The sequence below is a fragment of the Falco punctatus genome, assembly GCF_963210335.1.
Source record: "Falco punctatus genome assembly, chromosome: 7".
NCBI lineage: Eukaryota > Metazoa > Chordata > Aves > Falconiformes > Falconidae > Falco > Falco punctatus.
In genome coordinates this window covers 39,683,159-39,703,506 of record NC_137587.1, presented here as the reverse complement: position 1 = coordinate 39,703,506, position 20,348 = coordinate 39,683,159, and positions in this window count along the sequence as shown.

Here is a 20,348-nt window from a genome sequence, read left to right as displayed (position 1 = left end):
GAGCATTTAATTTGAACTCACATACTTTACAGATGTGAACTAGGCTTCACAGCAACTTCTCATGATGGTCAGGCTTGGTGAGGAAATCTGAATCATGTCTGCCAAGTATCTTCTCTAGCAATCATATAAAGCAATTTTGGGGGCTTTCACCCTTTTCAAGCCATTGACATCTCTTTCTTCCTTCTACTTTTCTTCTTTGCCTAGCACATGAGAATCACCAGATTGTCAATACAGAACACCACAGGAGACCCTCTTAAATCTGTGGTTAAATGAGTGTCCTGACTTTCAAGACCCTGAAGCCTTCCCTGTTGATCCTGCTTAGTCTAAGGCAAAGAGCTCCATGAAGTTCCCCTGCTTCCCTTTTTATACACTAACTTGAACTTTGGAACCACTGGACCACAGGCTGAAGATATGTTTTTGTTCTTGGCAATGGGGGCATGGTGTGTGTACCAGAGTAGATGCTGGCACACCGCTCATCTCAGTTTTGCATCCTGTGCCTGTGAGAATGGGAACCTGGCCCATTCTCCATCCTTTCTGAGATAATGCCGTCTCCAACCCATGTTTTGGCCACTAGTTCCCCTGCCATCTTTTTTTACAGGTAAGGTTTTCAGGCTGTGATCTTCCACAATCTTAGTTGCCATGCAAACTGGGTCCTTTTCATCCTTCCAAGAATAGTAGTTTCTACCTGTAGCATTCAATTTGCATTCAGATGGACAATCACACAAATACAGGCTTTTCTTACATCCCTATTACTTTAACATTTGCTTTAAGAGTGACAAGCAACATCGCTTTTGTAGTTGTGTGGGGTTTTGCACCCCAATGTAGCAGTACACTAATGTGCCATTACTATAATTAAGAAATACAGGACAATTCAGTAGCAAAGAGAAAAAAGGCAGAAAGAAAGAGAAGTCCCTGCAACATAATTGGTCACTGCTATGAATCTTTACTCAGGGGACAGATAGCACAACCAGAGGTAATAGCTTACACACGTATTCTTGAGCTGTGCAATAGATGGAAAAGTGTCCCAGATGGATTGGGCAGGGGCTTAGTTCCGGGATTATGATGAGACAGTGGGTAATTATTGAGTGGCATTGCCTCAGCGCTGATTATATCTGCAAGCTTGTTCCTTTCCTTCAGAGGAAAGCATTGATAAAGATAAACCATGCTGCTCTATGTCCTTCATGTAGCACAAAACAACACATTTCAATCTAACAGGATCAGGTCTCCACTTTGATCACAATCTGTTACCTAGATGTCTTTGCAAATTAATCAGCCCTGCTTGTTTAGCTGCAGTCAGTTTGTACTGCTAAATTAATAAATGTACTAGGAGCAACAGAATACATAATTAAATTCTACAGTTTAATCTCCACATAATAATTTTGACCTTAGTCTGGGGCCTCTGTTATAGCCAGCAACACATTGAATAGACACAGACCTTGCAATGCAGCTTACACTAACAATCTACCTTGAACGATTACTCAGGGGCACCATAATCAAAAGCCACTAAAATCAGAGAAAGCAGGATGCACAATTAGGAAAACAAAATTGTAGCCACAGCTTCCAGCTATATAAAGTAAAAGGGAGCTAATGCAGCATAGACATACATTTACCTCAAACAAATACAGAAAGATACTCTGCCTTGGTTCAGTTAACCAGGAACAGTCATTTTGTATTTTCAATATCTGCATCAAATGCAACTCAGAAGAGTAGAAGACAGCTTGTGTTCTTCCCAGGAACACTTGCAAACTTCTGAGAGAGGAATGGGCCATGCCATGACGGGATTTTCTGTGCGAGCCTTGTTGAAAGCAAAGCTACTGAATTATTATAGTTGTTCAATATAACTATATATAGTGGACACCTTTCTCCCTTATTATATGCAATTCACATACAAATTTGTTGTCTTCTCATTAGCAGATAAATGCCTTCCCCTGTTGCAGGAGCTGTGAAGGGCTTTGTTGTTCCATGCATCTTACACATCTGCATCAGCTGCAGATTACCCAAAAAGGATCAAAGATGTCTAGTGTTGCAGTAATGGGAAGAGAGAGGTAACTGCTGAACGCACTGCTCACAGGACTCACAGTGAGGAAGGGGTAGGAGGACCACAAGGAGCTTTTATCTTTAGTTTGCGGTCTGCAAAGGATGTATTCTAAAGGACTCACAGAATAACCCCCAAAAAGGGAGACAGGGACTAAATGTCAGTGTTTAGGGCTCTGCACCTCCCCGCACATTCATGGGCATCCATAATCACTGACTGAGCAGGTAAAAGGAAGACAAAAAGGTAGAGCCTCCTCCAGAGTTTCCATCCACCTCTGCCTTCCCTACAGACAGGGCAGTTCCCAGGCACATGTGCATCCTCACTACTGACAATCAGCACATCTAGGCAGACACCCTGGATACTTGGTTCATCTGCAAACTCAGGACCTTTCTATGAGGTTTCTGACCTCCCCAAAAGTCTGTGTCTTGTTAATGTACAGGGAGGTACCGATCAAAAAAGACAATTTGGATCAGAAGTCCCACTTCATTGCACAGATGTTGTTTTACATCTTACCTTTATATTGCCTTGCTGTGAGTCTTGTTTAGCTGTAACAGTGTTAGTTTAACTCCAGGCTCTTCAGGGCAGGAGCAGCATCTTTCTGCCTTTGCCAGGTCTCTGCCACATATCTCCCTGAACTCCAGCTAAGGACTTCCATCACCATTTTAGTAAAACAATAATGTATGTATGTTGAAACTACTCTCTAACTCTCTTCCAAGATGCTTTGTTCCAGAACACATGAAACATCTTGATGGTCACGAAACAGAGCAAGTAAGGCAGACTTACGAAGTTTACCAGTCATTTCAGTACTTTGCTTGACACACCTCCTGGGACACTTGGTGAGAGCTGACAGCTTGCTGTAGGCAGAGTGTCTGAAACTGTTTCTACACAGGAATGTACAGTGGGAACATACATAAAATTACTGGGTGTCCTGAGGACCCTGATCTCAATTTTCATTTTATGGATGTCAGAGACACCTAGATTTTCCTATATCCATACACCATACAGCATAATTATTGGAGAGAGATGCACAAAGCAACAGTGAGGCACACTGGATTAAGCTCCAGGGTGAAACTCCAGTCTCCATGCTTTACTTCACCCTTGCTTGCCTTGAGGAGAAAGCTCAGGGCGCCCAAGGCAAAGAGAAAATTTTTGGCTGCCACACATTCAACATATTAGGCTGCAACACAAAAAGGTAGTGTTGAAGAATTGGAGAATGCTGTAGCTTGGTTCAAAACCAGGCTAATTCATCTGGACCAATTGGTTTTGAGTGGTTGTTTAGGGGCCAGCAGAGTGGAAGCACCAATGTTGTGATGCTACTGCAGTTGACCCAGATCCTCAATTAGTATATAACGGATCACTAGAACTTGTTCCTGTTGTACAGAGCCATGTTGTAAATAATAAACTAAAATACTTGCTTTAAAAATTAACACATTTGAAGAAACAAAAGCAGAACAACAAAGAAAATATCTGGCAGTAATTGTATTTATGCATATCCTTTAAAACATTTAGATTAAAAACCAGCTAGCTGCCTTAATGCTTTGTGATTGGAGATAGTATCAATCAGAAGCTTAAAAAACAGTTTGGCAGCCAGCATTTAGTAGACCACACGAGCAGTAAAACATACTGACAGGGCTTGGGCTCTTTGTCTAAGACCTTGACTGTGGTAGCTGGCACTAGAATCCTCTAAAGAACTGGAAGTAAATTGTAATACCATTCACATATCTGTAAACAAATTCAGCATGAATGGTCCAAGCATGAGCAACAGAATTCAGAATAATTTAACACTGGCGATCAAACTTTCTAACTATATGCAATAATGGCATGGGATGGCATAGAATTACAGCTGGCAGTGCATGTTCCTCTTAGACTTGTGACTTCTCTCTTCTCGCCACTTCTGGCAAGATGTAAAGTCTCTGCACTCACAGTAAAATACCTGTGGCCAAAGACCATGCATTACAGGAACATATTCTTATTCACAATTATTCACAAAAAAGTGCAAGCTGGTTTACCATTTACCTCATTGTTGTTCTCCAGTACTTACCAAGGTTTAGATCTAACTCACTGCAAAATGGGGTAAATAGGTGAACTGGAAACTTGTTGAGTCAGGTAAAGTTGTTTCTAGAAGTTCCCAGCGCTAGTAATGTCTTCATCTAACAGGATCAAGGAGAGATGCAGTAGCAAGTATAAGGGGTAGGCTATTAAAATGAATCATCTACAAAAGTGAAGGAATCACAATGCATGAGAGATGGCAACACAACCTGCTGAAAGGGAAATGATAACCCAAGTAAACCACTGTCACTAGGCACCTACTGCAAAGCTTGTCCCTGCCTGCGTAGGACACAAGGAACAATCCTCCAGCCCTGTGGTTCTTGAGAAGTGTTTTGGATGGATGGATGGATGGATGGACAGACTTAGTTATGGCATAGCACAGTGGGACTCATGAGCAAACACAGATGTCCAAAAGGGAGACGCTGAGCTATTCATCTGCAGCTCCTGTTACTAAATGGAGTGAGACTGGCACTTTAGTATCTGATTCTCTTAGTCACCTAAGCTTAGATGATGCATAAGTCTCTGGGCTGAGTTGTCAAATGGCCCTATGTCTAGATCCTGTTTTGCTTGCCTATCAGCTACACGCTCTTCCTTGTGGCAGCTCTCAGAGACCACTGTCCCCAGGTACTGCATGCCAGGCAGATAACAGAGGACTCCATGACTGGAGAACCAAACCAGTCCTCCGCAGAGAGAACTATTCACAGCAAGTTTGTGTAGTGGCTCATGTGTTCAGCCCAGTCACACAGACTAACCTCCACACATCTCCCCAAAACCTTCCCTTCTGCACTCAGTATTTCTCCTGTACCTGTCAAGGCTGGATATTGGTATGATAAACGAGGCATAAAGAGGTATCATACTAAATTACCACGTCTTACAGCCTTTCATATTGCAGAGATGTGTTGAGCACTCAATCATATCTAAGACTCAGGTCTTTTGGCAGATGTTTGTATCATAATCAGTACAGTACTTAACACACTTGTGTTATTTTTCATGTGTGCTCCATATAAAGTGATACAAACTACCTTCCTCTTTATACTGTGTGCATGCAATATTTATTGTACTAATTAAAACAACATCGCACATTACAGAAGAGCAACCAGACATGCTTTGCTTTAAACATTTATAAAACCAAGGTTCTTTTAACTAATTTATTAATAATTTATTGTATTAATGTTTTATATTAGCTATTATTATTACTACTAATCAGTAGCAAGCCACAATTTCAATTTTAATCTATTAAAAAAGGGAGAAGAAATGCAAAAACAGCATTAGGAAGAAAATTTACTATTCTTAAAGAAGAATAAATGGACAGATTTATTATACTAGAAGGACAATTCAGGAAATCAGCCCTGTTCACCATTTATATCAATTATAAATTTAAAGATCAGCTGTAATATGGAAATCTCTGGAGGCCAGGGGTATTAAAAATATTATGCAGAATGGTCATGCACTGCTCCTAAAAAATAAACTCCAAACCTGTGCGTAATGTTGGAGTAGATAAGCATTTGCAGTCAGGTTGTTGATCCAAAGAGAGTAATTAAAGAAGGTGAGGTCTAAACTTGTCAAAGTCATTTTGCCCTACTTTCCTATTTATAGGTTTCAAAATGGAAAAAGCCTTCAAAAGGATTTGCATCCTAGCTTCCCTCTGTAAGATCCTTCTGCAAGAGATTTGAGAATTAGCTGCTGTGCCTGCAGTATATTAAAATCTTTGACAGCCATCCACTTGGGGAATCCCCGGTAAAAAAAGAAACAACAAAAAAATAACCACCTCACTTTGCTTCAAAAGGTGCAGTGTATCACTTGAAAGCAGAGAATAAATCACCGTTCCTCATAATTGTTCCTAAGGCTTATCCATTCTGCAGGTCCTTCAGTGGGAAGAGGTGTGTGGCCAGGCTGGAGGTGCAGTTCTACACCCTGTCCAGCTCCTCACCTGCCACGAGAAGGTGTTTCCTTGCCCTGCCAGCACAGACCGGGGCAGGGAGAGGAGGGCTCCTTCCTGCTCTCAGTGTGGTTTGGTGGCTTTTCACCCTCAGCACTGCAGCCGACTACTCCGGGCAGGCACTGGAGAAGTGCTGTGTAAAAGGTAAACAGGAGCAGCTCTAAGCCTCTCTCACAGAAACTTGTTTGAAAAGACAAAGTTAAGACAGATAACTGGGTTTTGCTACCATTAAAGAAAAAATAACCTGTTTGGGTGAAATTTTCTTTACTTCTTCCTGCACCAGTAATTTTAAAGCTTCTTTAAAGTCAGTAGAAATATGTTGATAGAAATGTTTTACATGAAAAAGAAAACAAGTTTTTAACCTTGGAAGCTGAAAAACTCTACATCTTTGTTATTCAATGTTTACAATAAAACCAAGAAAAATCCATCTTGAAAAAATTTAAAACTCCAATCCTGATGGAAATAAAAAAAAAAGAAAAGGAATATATGACTTCAGTGCAAATTGTTCAAGTGCTACATTCTCAGCTACAAAATAATCCTTTACATGGACACTTTAAACATCAAGTTTTCCGCTTACCACAAAAAATAAGACATATTCTTTGAGCTGTTCTCCAATAGACCAGATCTGTGCTTTTCAAAATTAACAACTGAGTCCTACTTTGCCCTGTGACAGTGCAGTTAAATGTGACTTCTGGCTCAAAGTATATTCTTATGTTCCATAGGCAAATGAAGAAATATTCAGTGAATACACAGGGGTGTGCTGTCAGGGACACTACATTATCTGACGATACAACTCTTCACTTCCAGTTACCTTAGCTTCCTTGGGCTAGGCCATCAAAAAGCAGGGAGATATCTAACTCTGATATCATAGCTGTGTAAGCAGATAACAAGGACAGCTAAAGTGATGAAAATTAAAATATTTTGGGCAAGCCAAGAAAATTGCTGGCTTAATTTTGAACCACTGTGATTACTTGAAAAAATAAGTCAGTGAGTTGTTTTGTTTCTCGCTTACTCACTCAAACTTCTAAGCCATCATTAAGAAGTTTAAATATTTTGCATTGCAAGGATTAAAGGTGAGCTGACATGGGCATATACAAAAAAGAAGTTGCTTCTTCTACCTTGGCACTTAACAATCCTGAGGGGTGAGTAATGCATAAAGAAACTTGGGTTTTATGTACACAATGATCTTGCTGAAGGAAACAATGTGGAAAGTGTCATTTAGATAATTAAAAATGAGAACTAGCAGAAACAGCATCCAGAGACAATCAAAACTTGCCCAGGGGCAAGAAGATAGGCTGGATGCTTCCTTTCTGTTATACTGCTTCTGATTTTGTGGACCAGATTTTTAGCTGTGTAACATGATGCAAGTCCACCCACAGTCAAGAGTAAGCTGGTTTGCAACAGCTGAACATTTAGTCCACCAGCTTTATGGCATTTTTAAACTCCTTTTAATTCTCTCATTTTTCCACTGCTATCACCCTTCCAAAAGAGCATTCATCCCACGACACCTTATCTACAAAAGGCTCTGCAGAAGATATGACTCTGCAGCTACTTGAAAGTCCTGGGAGGAAAGGCTGGCAGGCTTGCTTGCTATTGTCAAACCATTTTAGTTATTTTTTCTTCCTTAAATCATAGCCTAAATTATCAAGGAGTGAAAATCAATGTTTTAGAAAAGGAAAACCCACCCTCCACTATGTATTGATGTCTCTAATAGGAGATGTCCTCAGACCCAGTCTCTTCAGCTTCAGTTTTAAATGAGCCTTCCAACGATATCCTTATTTGCTGCTTCTGCATTGCTCCACCACCTCCTCACCTGATTTGCAGATGCAGAGTCACTGACTTCACAAGCATGCCACATCCCTGAAATGTGGCTATTAAACACAGTGCTTTTTACCCCAAATATCACAGGTATTCTGACTCGGGAGTCAAAGGCTCTGCAAGAGATATAGTGACATACCAGTGGTAATTGTTCTGACAAGGACCCTCTGAGCAGTGTCATTGGAGGTGACAGTCACTGGCAGTCTCCAGCTTAGCAGCAAGGTCACTGGGGAAAGGCAGTTTCCACTAATGCTGTCAGGCAGTGGCCATGCACAGTGCAATTGTAGACAAACCCTTCTGCCCATAAGCAGTTTCTGAGTGACCACCATCCTAGGGAACAAGAAATGGCAAGAAGAATGACAGATAAAGCACAACACTTAAAAAAAGTCTATGTTTTCCCTCTTCAAATAATAATAAAAAAAATAGCACAAAGGAAGGAGAAGGGTTTGTTTCATTTCTCTGAAGTATCTCTGCTAAGGAACTGGCAAATCCATGGGCCTGGAGGGCCTCTATCAGAGAAAGTGAGACTAGGATGGAGACCTCCCTCCATTTCCATGGCTTGTCCTTGTCCCCCAGAAGCAAGGTTCACCACTTGCAAGTCAGTAGCTGGGGAAAATGGCCTGTTCTCTGTTCAGGTAACTGAGCACAACTCCATTGCACATGGCAGTTTTTTACTTCTCTGCACACCCAGGAACTTGGCGTCTGCTTCCTATTGCAACAGCTGTATGGGTACCAATGTCAAAGAGACATTCATTTGGAAAGAGGATACTCTGCAAACTGATATGCAAATAAAAGCCATCAGCAAGGAGATGCAGCAGACACACATGGGGGCTCACACACACTGTGCTCTCAGTAAGTTCAGCATTTTACTGACCCAGCCTTCCCTGGAGGTACCACTTGCCCAACAGGTGATGTTTGACTCAGTGGTCATGAGGTGACAATGTGCTAGAAATAGGAAATTCATATCATTTGTATTCCTTTTCCTCTGCTATTCTAAGGGTTGAAAGGGCCACCATTTTAAATTTAATTTACAGGGTATACTGTCTATCTGTTGGAAACACGAGGAAGCAGACCTTGTCCTAGTATTTATCAGACACATGCCGCCCATCTGCTTGAGCTGGGTCGAGGAGGATTTGCTGTTAATCCTTCAGACCCATCTGCAGGGGGTTCAAAATGCTGACCAGAAAGCTAGACAAGATGAGGTTTATTTAATTAAAAAAACTGCTCCGGAGGTTACTGGAAATCACTCTGAAGAAGAAATAGCTTTTGATCATGTCACTTCTAGGGAAGGCGGGAGGGGAAGGGGGATGGGGGAGGGAGGCAGAGTTTTGCATCAAAATAAGACTGTGACTATCAGTAAATAAATAAAAAGATAGAGCTGCACCAAATAAACCTGCTCCCATGAGAGAACATTTCTATCTACCTGTTACATCAAATACAGAAAAAACTAAACCCCCATTCCAGCTTGGATGTTTCGCTACCACATTGCAGGGCTTGGCCTTTAATCTGGGCAAAGTATGAAAGGCAGAAATTGGGTTACTCGCGCATGCACATACACATGCACACGCGCGCGCGCTAATCTGCAGGTTTGTTTGCATGAGTCTGAAAAGGAGGCAGACACAACCTAGAAAACAAATCCGAAACTGCGGCAGGTTAGCACTTTAAAACCTGGCATTTATGTTTGCCTGCTCTTTGGAAGAAGTTTCTGGGGAAGATGTCTAACCTGAACTTATTACTTCAACATTTAATTGCAGCTTTTCATAATCAGGGCTACCACCATTCAAGATCCATTTATGTGGAAGTGAGAAACAATAAAATCCCATCTACATTTGCTCTGCTGAAAATGGACATCTGTTAGTAACGATATTATTTCTAATGAAGTATTATGTACACAACTGGTTTAATGCAGTGCTGCCGTTTGGGAGAAGTGGTTTTTCGTGGGAATAATCCTTGTTCTTCCAGCTCATGATTGTTATTTTATGGCAATATAATGCATGACAATTTTCAAAGTAATTCATACAGACAATTTGCCCCTACCTCTCCCAGGGCTCTTTGAAATGTTGTGCCTGTTCCTAATCAGATTCCTGTACTGGGTGTTACACAATCACTTTCTTTTTATTTTCTGGGTTTTGTTTTAAGCACAAGCATCCTTAGAAAAACCAAAAGCAGAGGCAGAGCTGAGCACCAGGGAGAACAACAGGCAGCAAATAACAGTATTCTTGACAATAAGCTGTGAAACACAGGGTCTGGCATTGCTGGTCCTACACCATCAGCGCACCGGTGAAATACAGCTCCATCTAGGGACAAGGTACATCCATCCTGCAGAAAAGGTGGATTTTGGAAAGCATGACCAGGAACAATGGGGAGATCTTATTCTCCTGCAGAGTGGCAAGTAAAGATTCCTGCTGCTTGGGATCAGATAGCAAGCCTTCCGCTTTGTGGCTGAAGATAACCTCTGAGCAAAATAACTTTATCTATAGCAAATTATTCCTTAGCTTCCCATTGCAGGATTTGCTTCACCTTAGTCTGAAGCAAGTGGTGCTGTTACTATCAGATAGAGGGCTAGAGGGATGCCTGCTTTGATTTAATAGAGAAGTTCCCATGGAAAGTGCTTGGGCAAAGTAAGAAAATCTCATCCAAAGACTGTGAAGAGAGAAATTCACTGAACTTCTTTTATGATGACCAGGTTAACCAACAATGTAGAGATTTGACCAGACAGATATAAGGTCTCTTGATGTTTAGCAGGTCACTGAAATAGATGTTCTCTCTTCTGGATGTACAGCTTCAAGTTATCTGTGAAACTTTTGTTCCTCTCCACACCCTCCCAATCCACATCTTTTTACTTTTTACTGAGTAAACTGGGCATTTCCTGTAGTTATTTCTTCTCAGTCATGTAAATGTAACATTAACCCTTCCTAACTGTCCCTCTGGTGTGCTCACAGCCCAAGGCTGTGTGAGGGATCTGACACCCAGCCCTGCCTGCCCGTGCTGCACAGACAGAAGACATCATTGCTTCCTTAATTCATCTTAACATTTTTGCTGGACGTGTTGACAGGAAGAAATACACACTTCTACTTGCCAGGGCAAAGACGGGCAAGACTTTAGGGTACTGCTACACTTATATTAATAAGATGCTTGACTGAAAGTCAAAGCCACTCAGGGTGACAGGATGTTTCCTTCTGCCATCTCCATCAGAGGGAGCTTGCATACTAGCATCTCAAGCTGCAGCAGAGTCCACCAGAACCCCTTTAAGGGGGTTGAAATCTCTGTGAGGCCTGAACCCAAGGCAAATCATCTATTTCAGACATCTCACAGGGCTTAAATGGAATTCTTAACAAAAGTTAAAAGGTAGTAGAGGCCGATTTCCTAGTACAGATGTTTAAACCACACACAGATCCTGTATTTGCACATGCAGAGTGGAATTTGCACATGCAATTAAGTTGATTGACATTTTCTCGCTGTGTGGATACATTCATCAGCAAACATTTGTGCAAGCAATCAAGTGAGCTACATTTTTAAATGCCCACCCTGGCATGCAGAAAGAAAACGTCCCAGCCAGGCAAGGAAACAGTGAGGATGCAACTTAGATGAATTCATCTGAGCACTTGTCAACAAATGTAATGAACAGGAAACCAGAGAAGCAAATGACAAAAGCCATTGGTTCTGAGAAAAGTGCCTAAGAGATGGTGTTAAAAGTGTCTTAGGAACAAGCGAAGATCACCTGGTATGTCATTTTTGTCATAATTAGTTGGCAAAGAAAACAGCAAAGTCAAAATCACAGTGGTGCACAACAGCCCTCCTGTTAACAGAGCGAAGCTATCGATCCCATCACTCATTTATTTAGGAGATAGAATTTTAAACAGGAATAAGAACATAGTTACCATCAAATCAGCTGTCAGCTGGATGTCACCCTAGGCAATTAGCATGCTCCTAATGTGCTACAAATTTTAAGCCCAAATTATGTCCTCAGATGCCTGCATTCAGCTCACACTGACTTTGCAGAACACATGGTTTAGAGCACTGAAACAACAGAAGATTTGTGGGTAGATATTGCAGAGGCTTTAGACAAACAGCCTTGGCTGTGAGAAAAGGAATGGGAGAGGAGATCTACCATGGATGCTGCTAACAGAGCAGAAAGTGTGAAAAACCCTTCCTGCCAGACTGAGTAAGCACGCCTGCAAATGTGCTGTCTTCTGCCCAAAGCAGCACTGGAAATGGACTGTAAATACATTTGTAAGCACTACAGGTAGTTAGCTATTAATATTTCTGGAGCTGATCCTTGGCAGGTGTAAGTCATCCAAATTCCACTGATTTCCTTGGTTTATACCAGCTGTGGCTCCATCTCTGCTTTATTATTAAAGACAATAAATCTCTTCTTTGGGCCAAATTTAGTCATAGCTGTGTCAGTGTGACTGGATTAGGTCCACTGAAACTAACAGGGGGAAGGTCTGATCTCACGTATGGAAAATGAGAACAGAACGTGGCTGCAGAATTTGTTAAAGTAGAAAAGCAGCACCTTCACACACACACGTACATATGTGAACATGGTTGCTGTATGTTGGAGTGATTGAACATTTTCCCTTAGAAAAAAAAGGAAACAAACTGCTTTCCCTTGAGAAAATGAGATTTCACACAAATCAAGATTCTCCACATGGCAAAATAATGTTTCCCAAAAATGTTCCAGTCAGAAAACTGATGTTTTGTTCTGCTGGAGCCAGCACACTGCATGCTGGAAGACTTGTGATTCCCCCGAGTAACTCAACTACCGGAAGAAATAAGGGCACATTATGGCAGATACAGTTTAGCCAGTGGTGGACTTTCCTGGAAACACAGAGCTACAGCTCATGTAAGCAAGAGGCTCTTCAGGCAGAAATAAAGGATGACCTGGTTCAAGCAAAAATACTTCACTTTAGCTCAAAATGTCAACATGAAACACTCTGACATTTGCAATTAAATTCTTTTTAGGAACTATGTGCTCCAATTTGAGAGGGAAACAAATATGAAAATACCAGAATTTCCCATGGCGCAGAAATTCTGTTTTTCAATGAGCAGCAGGAGCTATCTCTATTGAGAGGTCATTTCTCTATTACAAAGCCACTGCTTTCTACAGCTATGCCTAAGCCTAAATAAAAGACATTCAAGTACCAAACACCTGTCTCAAACGTAGGTGGTCAACTGGCTCCACAGAACACATGGAGATCCCACAATTTCCTGATCCCCTGTTCCAGTGTACCCTCATGTGGAGAATTTTTTCTTAATGTCTAATTGGAATTTTCTGTGATGCAATTTGTGGCTGTTGCCTCTTGTGCTTCTGCAGTGTGCCTCCAAGAATAGTCTGGCTCTGTCTCCTCTATGACCACTAATTCATTGAAGCCAGCTCATAGATCCTCTCTCAGCTACCCCTTACTCTGGCTGAACAAACACAGGACCCTCACTCTCGGTGCACACCCTGTACTGCAGGTTCCCAAACACCTTGGTGGCCTCTGCTGTTGGTTGGTGTCTCATGTCAAGGAACCCCAAACTGTACACAGCTCTGCCTATTTAGTCAATGAGTGGCATAGGTGACAAGGGGTCTGATGTTCAGACTTGCTCCTTGTGCTTCCTTGCCTTAGCAGCACAGTCTGCCTGATGGTTTCAATGGCATTTTCTGTCTTAGCAGAGAGTGACAACAGTCCTGACTAATGTAAACCAGCTCAACTCTGTGGGCTTCATAACGGAGCCAGGCTGGTTTATACCTGGTCTGGATGAGTCTGCCTGACTCCTGGACAACTCCATTACCATTCCCATTCAAACAGATGAAGTCATGATTGCAAATCATCTACCTGCCTGTTTATAACAAACAACAAAATACCCAATGACACAACAAATGTTCCTGGGGGGGTGAACAACCCAGTTACGGAATTAATAAATGGACAATAGCATATGGAACTGTAGATTGTGGTATTTTTTTTTTGGGGGGTGTGGGTGTGGGTGGGAGGGGGACAACAGGACACAGGACAGACAGTATGGCAGATCCCAGCATAGGAGAACAGAGAAATGGAAAAGTAAACATTCGAGAAGAGTAATATGTAATTCTTTGCACCAAAGCACACAGTAGTCATGCTACAAAGCTGACTGCAAGGAAACTGCTAAATGTATTTTCAAGCTGCTTTTCATCATGTTTTAATGCAAATTAAGAGCTGGAAACAAAAGAGAAAACCCAGCTCACTGCACATTTCCAGCCAGTGCTCTGTGGAGAAACAGAGACATCAGGAAAAACGATTTCAAACTATAAACCACCTGAAAGTGCCTCCCACATCCAATGTGAATAACCACAGCTACCTGTGACTGCCTTCTCTTGAGACCGTGATCATGAGTCTGGCTGTCAACTGCTTCTCCCCATCACACAAACCATCCCTCAAAAAACAGATGAACTGCACAAGGATATCTTCTCTTTTGGTTGCTGTTAACACTGTGTTTCCATGGGATAGTCCAGCTTTCTTGCCAGAGGATGAGCTCCCCGCTGTCTTTGGTAGTTCCCTGTTTTCTGTGCCTTGTTACCAGGGGGTTACATCTGGCCAAGGGAGAGCTTTGCTCCCCAGATACCTGTGGAAAGGCTTTCCCCAATCTAGCTTTGGAAGAGACCTTAAAATCCCCAGAACATGAAGCTCTTTCCCAATTACTCATCCTATAATCTTATCTGTTCTCTCGACTGTTCCAAAATATTTAGTCTTTATGATTCAGCCACACAAACTAGACACCGTTGACTAAACCTAGGCTTCCACATTATTACAGCAATTACACATCTCCTGTCTCCAACTTCTTTAAATAGAGCTGATTAATATTCAGACTTTGCAATCCCTTGATTAAACAAGACACCCACAAGGAAGACACTACTAGAGACCAGTTGCCAAACTGGAAACTCCCTGTCAAAAATTATGAAAGAAAAAGGAAAAAAACCCAGTGCTTTCATCTGCTTCCTATGAAGTCTCAGCTGTGTCTGTGTCACTGTGCAGAAGGCAAAAAGAGACAATGTCGACAGATGGGGAGCTGAGGACACAATTCACCCAGCCTTCAAGAAAGCTTACAGTCCCGTACTATACATTAATCCACAAGGTCAGTAATGGGGCGGGCGGGGGGGGGGAGACACTAACCGTGTAAGCAGATAAAGAATTAAGATGGAGGTAACAGACAAAGCAGGCATGTCTGCAGTATTAGTGTGGATGGGGGAATCTGGTGGAATGTCACAGGAGGCATTTCAGCTATGGGACCCTTTGTCAAACACGTGGCCAAAGGGGAAGAAAAGAGCAGAAGGAAAGAAAAGGTGCAGGAAACACTCATCCAAGTGACAGTCAGTGCTGAACAGGGAGTAAATTAATCCAGGATGACACTGACAGACTAGGATTAAATAGTTCACCCATGTCATTAGGTTGCGTGCACATATAGATGAGCTAACAAAGATATGGACAATGCTTACCCCAAATAATTGAGGACACAAGGAAAAAAGGGTCAGGGGAAGGTTATAAAAACAGTCAATTAGGAGGAAGTTTCCAGAGAAGGCTTTCAAGTCAGCCCTTTTCTTACCTGCTTCCTTGCTAAAGTATTTCTGTTCTGGTAACTTCTCTTGTCAATCTGACTTCCCTTTCCAGCCTGTCCAAAACAACAGTTCCCTTCCTTGATTTACCACACATGTTGTCTTGCTCTCCAACCACTACATTACCTCCCAGCCCTCCATGCAATCCTGTCAAACTCCATTTCTCTTATAGAAGCCATCGCTACGGTTCAGCTAATGAGGGGTAACTTGCTAAGAAATGCTAGCTCAATCACTTGCCATCATGGGTCCAGAGCAGATACAACTGATGCACATCAGTTTTTTAAATGGTTAAGACTTTTAGGATAGTAAGTGAGCTGAGACTGCTAAATAGTGGGCTGTAGTTCTCTCCTGGCTGTACAACTGACTTTGTGTGTGACCAGATGCATCATCTCAATTCAGTACTTTGATTCCTTCTGCCATTTATGAAGCCTTGTAACTACTTCATCTGAAAATTTTCCAGGGAGCTCCTCTTGCTTTGTTGATATGGAACACACACAGCACAGCCTCAGGTATGGTTTCAGGACTGGTTTAAGCCATTCTGCAACAGCACAGCTGCATTTTTCCTCCTCTTCCTTCATAGTGGTTGATATGCTCAAATTTTAATGATTTCCAAGGTTGAGGTACAATTCACTGCAGAGCTAGGCGAACTCTGGAGTGGGCACAAGGGAGGAGGTGGACATGCATATTTGGAGATGGAGGTAGCAAGTGGCTTTAGACTCCACCTCTGAGCTCCCCTGGAGTATGGATAGTACTGACAATGAGAGAGCAGGGCCTTGCGTATAGAGCTGCTCCATCCATAGGCTTGCCTGACACCATAGTTTGAGTTTTTTACAGTGCTTGCCTGTTCAGGGTCCTCAGTGCTCTCAACCACCAAACTTTCACTCTCCCACACCGGAATAATGAAAGCTGAAGACTGGCAATATTCACATCAATGTGCAAGTAATATTCAAATCAATGTGAAAGTGGGTTAAATCATGTTTGGTAAATTAAAAAATGATCAATCTCACTCAGAGCTGGAAGTGAGATAAGACTTAACTATGTATCACTCAAGTGGGAAAAAGAAAAGAGCTGTTTCCCCTCTAAGGCCTCTGTTAATGGCATCTCTGCCCAGAGCAGGGACATTCATCAAAGACGTGTGGCAATCCTTTTGTTTCAGTTTTTCTTCCTCAAGACTATTGCAATTAGCATTTCTTAATGCAGCTCAGCTGAAACCACCACTAATACAATCCAAAGTTGCTAACTACAATGTCATTGTGCACCGTAACAAATGTTTGCTTAAAGATCAATAGGTGAGGCCAGTGTTAATTGTTAAATTAAACATAAACATTGTCAAAACACATCCATCATTATTCTTCCACCTAATGACATGAACCTGGAGATCCCTTGGTGACCTTATATTCAGGCTCTGTGACCTTCAGGTGGTTTGCATCAGATTATCTTTACCTTATGCAAACTTAGTGTTTTAATTGATCATTTTAGAATACAGCAGATTGCAGAATTCATGCAGTCTCGGAAGGGTTTTCTTTAAGAAACACTCTCTGAGGGGGTGAAAACATCTATAGCATATTTGGGAACATTTGTAGGGTACAGGGAAACTTGGGAGCTAAATATGTCACGATTTGGCTATAGCTTTTCATGACAAAATCCACTTTTAACCTGCCTCAATTATCTGCTGGACTCACCAGAGCCAAGAAAGTGTTGCAGAACAGAGTATTTCAAATGACAATTTCCATACGCTTTGCTGACTGATGGGATTCAGTTCATACTGTCTAGTCACAGGAAGAGTCACAGTTCTGACAACAGGCACCATGGATGATACAGAAAGCCTCTGTTGGTGAACATAAAAAATACTGGGCTGTAGCACAGCACAAGCAGCATTGCTCTAATGTGACTGAATATGTAGTTACGTTGCTTGTAGCAGTGAACAGGAATGGATTCCTGCCCTGCTCTACCTTCCTACTGTGCTGCTACTGCCAAGTAATTAGAGCTTGCCAGAGGCTGCAGAGAGCCTAAAATAATTAGTCCAACATGCATTATCTGTCATATGCATCTTAGGATGTTAAGTTCACTGTAGAATTTGAAGGGCTGTTCTAAGTCATTGACTCTGGTTCTTTACACCACAGGAAATAAAACTGCATAGTTTCATTAGTTTATCAAACACCATCTTAAAACTATTGAATTTTTTTGTCCCATTCACACTGGTGGGGTCTGTTGCAGAGCCCCTTTCCTCTGTCTGTTAAAAGCTTCCCTCTAACTTCCAGCCTTGATTTATTCAGAGCCAGTTCCTGCCTATTTGTTCTTGTGCCAGCATTTCAGCTTATATAGCTCTTATCCCTCCCTAGTGTTTACCCGCCCCGATGCATTTCTGGAGAGCAGGCCTATCTCTTCCCAGCCTTCATGTTATTAGGCTGAACAAGCCCTGCTCTTTCAGCCTTCTTTCATAAAATAGGTTCTCCATTTCCCCAGTCACCCCAGTAACCCTGCCAGTCTGAATCTTAAACATGGGTAACCACAACTGTCCCTCCCAGATTTTCCTTCATGCCTTCTACAACAATATTAACACCACTACAGGTCTGCAATAAAATGGATATATTCTAGCATTGTGGTTGTTGTGTTCACAGGCAGGCTGCATAGTGGCCCAACTTCATTCCCTAAGCATTTAACACAGTCTTTCACTACGTCTGTCTTTCAAGCTCAAAAGTCCATGGTTTTAAGACAGCAGCTTCTCTTATTGGTCCCAATGTGCATTGACTTCGTACTTCACAATACCAAAATTCTGTAAGTTGATCCGAATCAACAACACTCCCAAATTTTCTATCAGCACTGTGTTTCATTAGTTCAAGCATCTCCATAACCACTTTCCAGTTCCTCATTTCTTCTTCCCAAGTCACCTTCCATCCTTGCCCCTTTGACCACTCTTTGGCCCATGACAGAACACTGGTTTTAATCCTCACCTGCTCCATCGTCATCACAAATTCCCTGTGCAGAACAACATATTTAATTCTTCAGCAGAACCCAGCTAGACTGGGGCATCACACTGTTCTTGACTTCTGCTCAGTGAAAGCTCTCCAAGGAGCCCCGCACAATCTCTCTGACAAGCCCGTCTTGCATTTATCCCATTTTTCATGTGCCTTCATGTGTTTAGTTATTTAAAAAGCTGCTCTCAATCATTGCATAGTATTGAGGTAGAGCCAGGAGTTTCCCTAATCACTTTTCAACAGCTGCTCCGTTCTTTATTACAGGTACCATGTTTGCTACTTTCCAGTCAAATGCTCAGGGCAGAGTACTCAGGCTTTGAATAGTTTATTGAGAATCTCTGCTATAGGGATGGTGATTTCATGTGTCAGTTCCTTCTCTCTCCTGGGGCTGATCTGATCCTTACGGACCTGAACACGCAAAACACTTGGAGTTCTACATATTGCACACGACCCTCTCCAGTTCTATTCACTCATTCCCATTAGCCATCTTCATTCCTAGGGAAAGCCAAGGTAGTGTCCCTTCTACATCTGGATGACATATACTAATCCCTAACCCATGCTTATTGCATGGCAGACCCATTCATTCTTTCTATTTATATGGCAAGTGATCCTTTTACTATTTCTTTTCCTTACTGTACAAGATCCTCTCAGTTTCATACCCTAACATCAGACCATCATCTCCTAAACTTCAAGACATGGCTTCTTTACCTGATCTATCCCTTCTTTCATTGCTAGCACATTCCATTTCACTCCATATACCCTTTTCAAAGCTATTATTTACCTGCTTAGGTCTAAATCCCCTCCTGACACATTTTTCTCACTGGTGAACAATGCAAATTCCGGGTAACTTCTACACTTCCTTTCGAAGAAGTCCCATCATTTTACATGTCCAAACCCTTGAGTTGTCCTGCCATACTAATTTCACCTTCTTTAGACACCAGCATGAGTTACTGCTGGCCATGAAAATGTACAGTTTGGGGACCCTCTCTTTGCCTTTCTTACAGGAGGGATGAAACCATTAATAGCGTCTGTGTTTGTTAACTAGCTACTCAGTTAACGGCAAGATGAATCCTGAATGGTTATACATGCAAGCTGCCTTCCCAGCTCTAGGCAGCTTAGCAGTAACAGGGAACGCGTGAAGCTTTGTCTCTCTGGCCCGTGATATACAGCCTGCTGCTTTTTATAGTCCCTGGTTGGAGCATAGACAACACCCCAAGCACCAGTTGAGATTTTGAACCCAGGTTAACACGTAACAACTCTTCTGCACGATGATCATTCCATAGATCAAATTGTCTGCCTGTATGATTGAGGCTACACATGTCTCTTCAAGTCTGCACTGGCACGACTGAACTGTTATCGGTGTTACACAGAAATAAGTTGCCTTCTGATGGGATTCTTGAGTGGAGCACTGCATAAACCCTGCAGTTTTAATTTGCTGGAAGGAAGAACACCACTTTGATATTCACCCTCACTTCTGTCAAACAAGATACGTGCTCTGATCTGCCATGACTGCAATTTCATAACTTCAGAAATACACAGCCACACAGCAGCGAGGACGTGTTTTTGCTAAAGTCAACAAACCCAACATGATACTGTTTTAGGCTTCCTGTGATTTTGCACTGTGTTGTTAAGGCTGTTTGGTCCTCTCCTAATAAACACATTTATTCATGTTACACAGATTTGAGATTTGATAATTACGTAGAAGCATGCAAATCTCAAGTGTAGCAGGATCCACAATAAAACAGTAATAATAAACACGGAAATTTCATCAAGATAAGAAGGACATGCTGAGCTAGAATTAGGAGGACTGCTAAAAAATTAAAACAGCCTCCTTACCTTCTCTTCTTTCTGAAAAACCTGGGGAAATAACAAGAAAGCAAGAGACAGAAAGATAGAAATCTCCAGAATTCAACTTCTCCACACCATTAATTATGGCAGTTAGAAGAATCAAGCGCT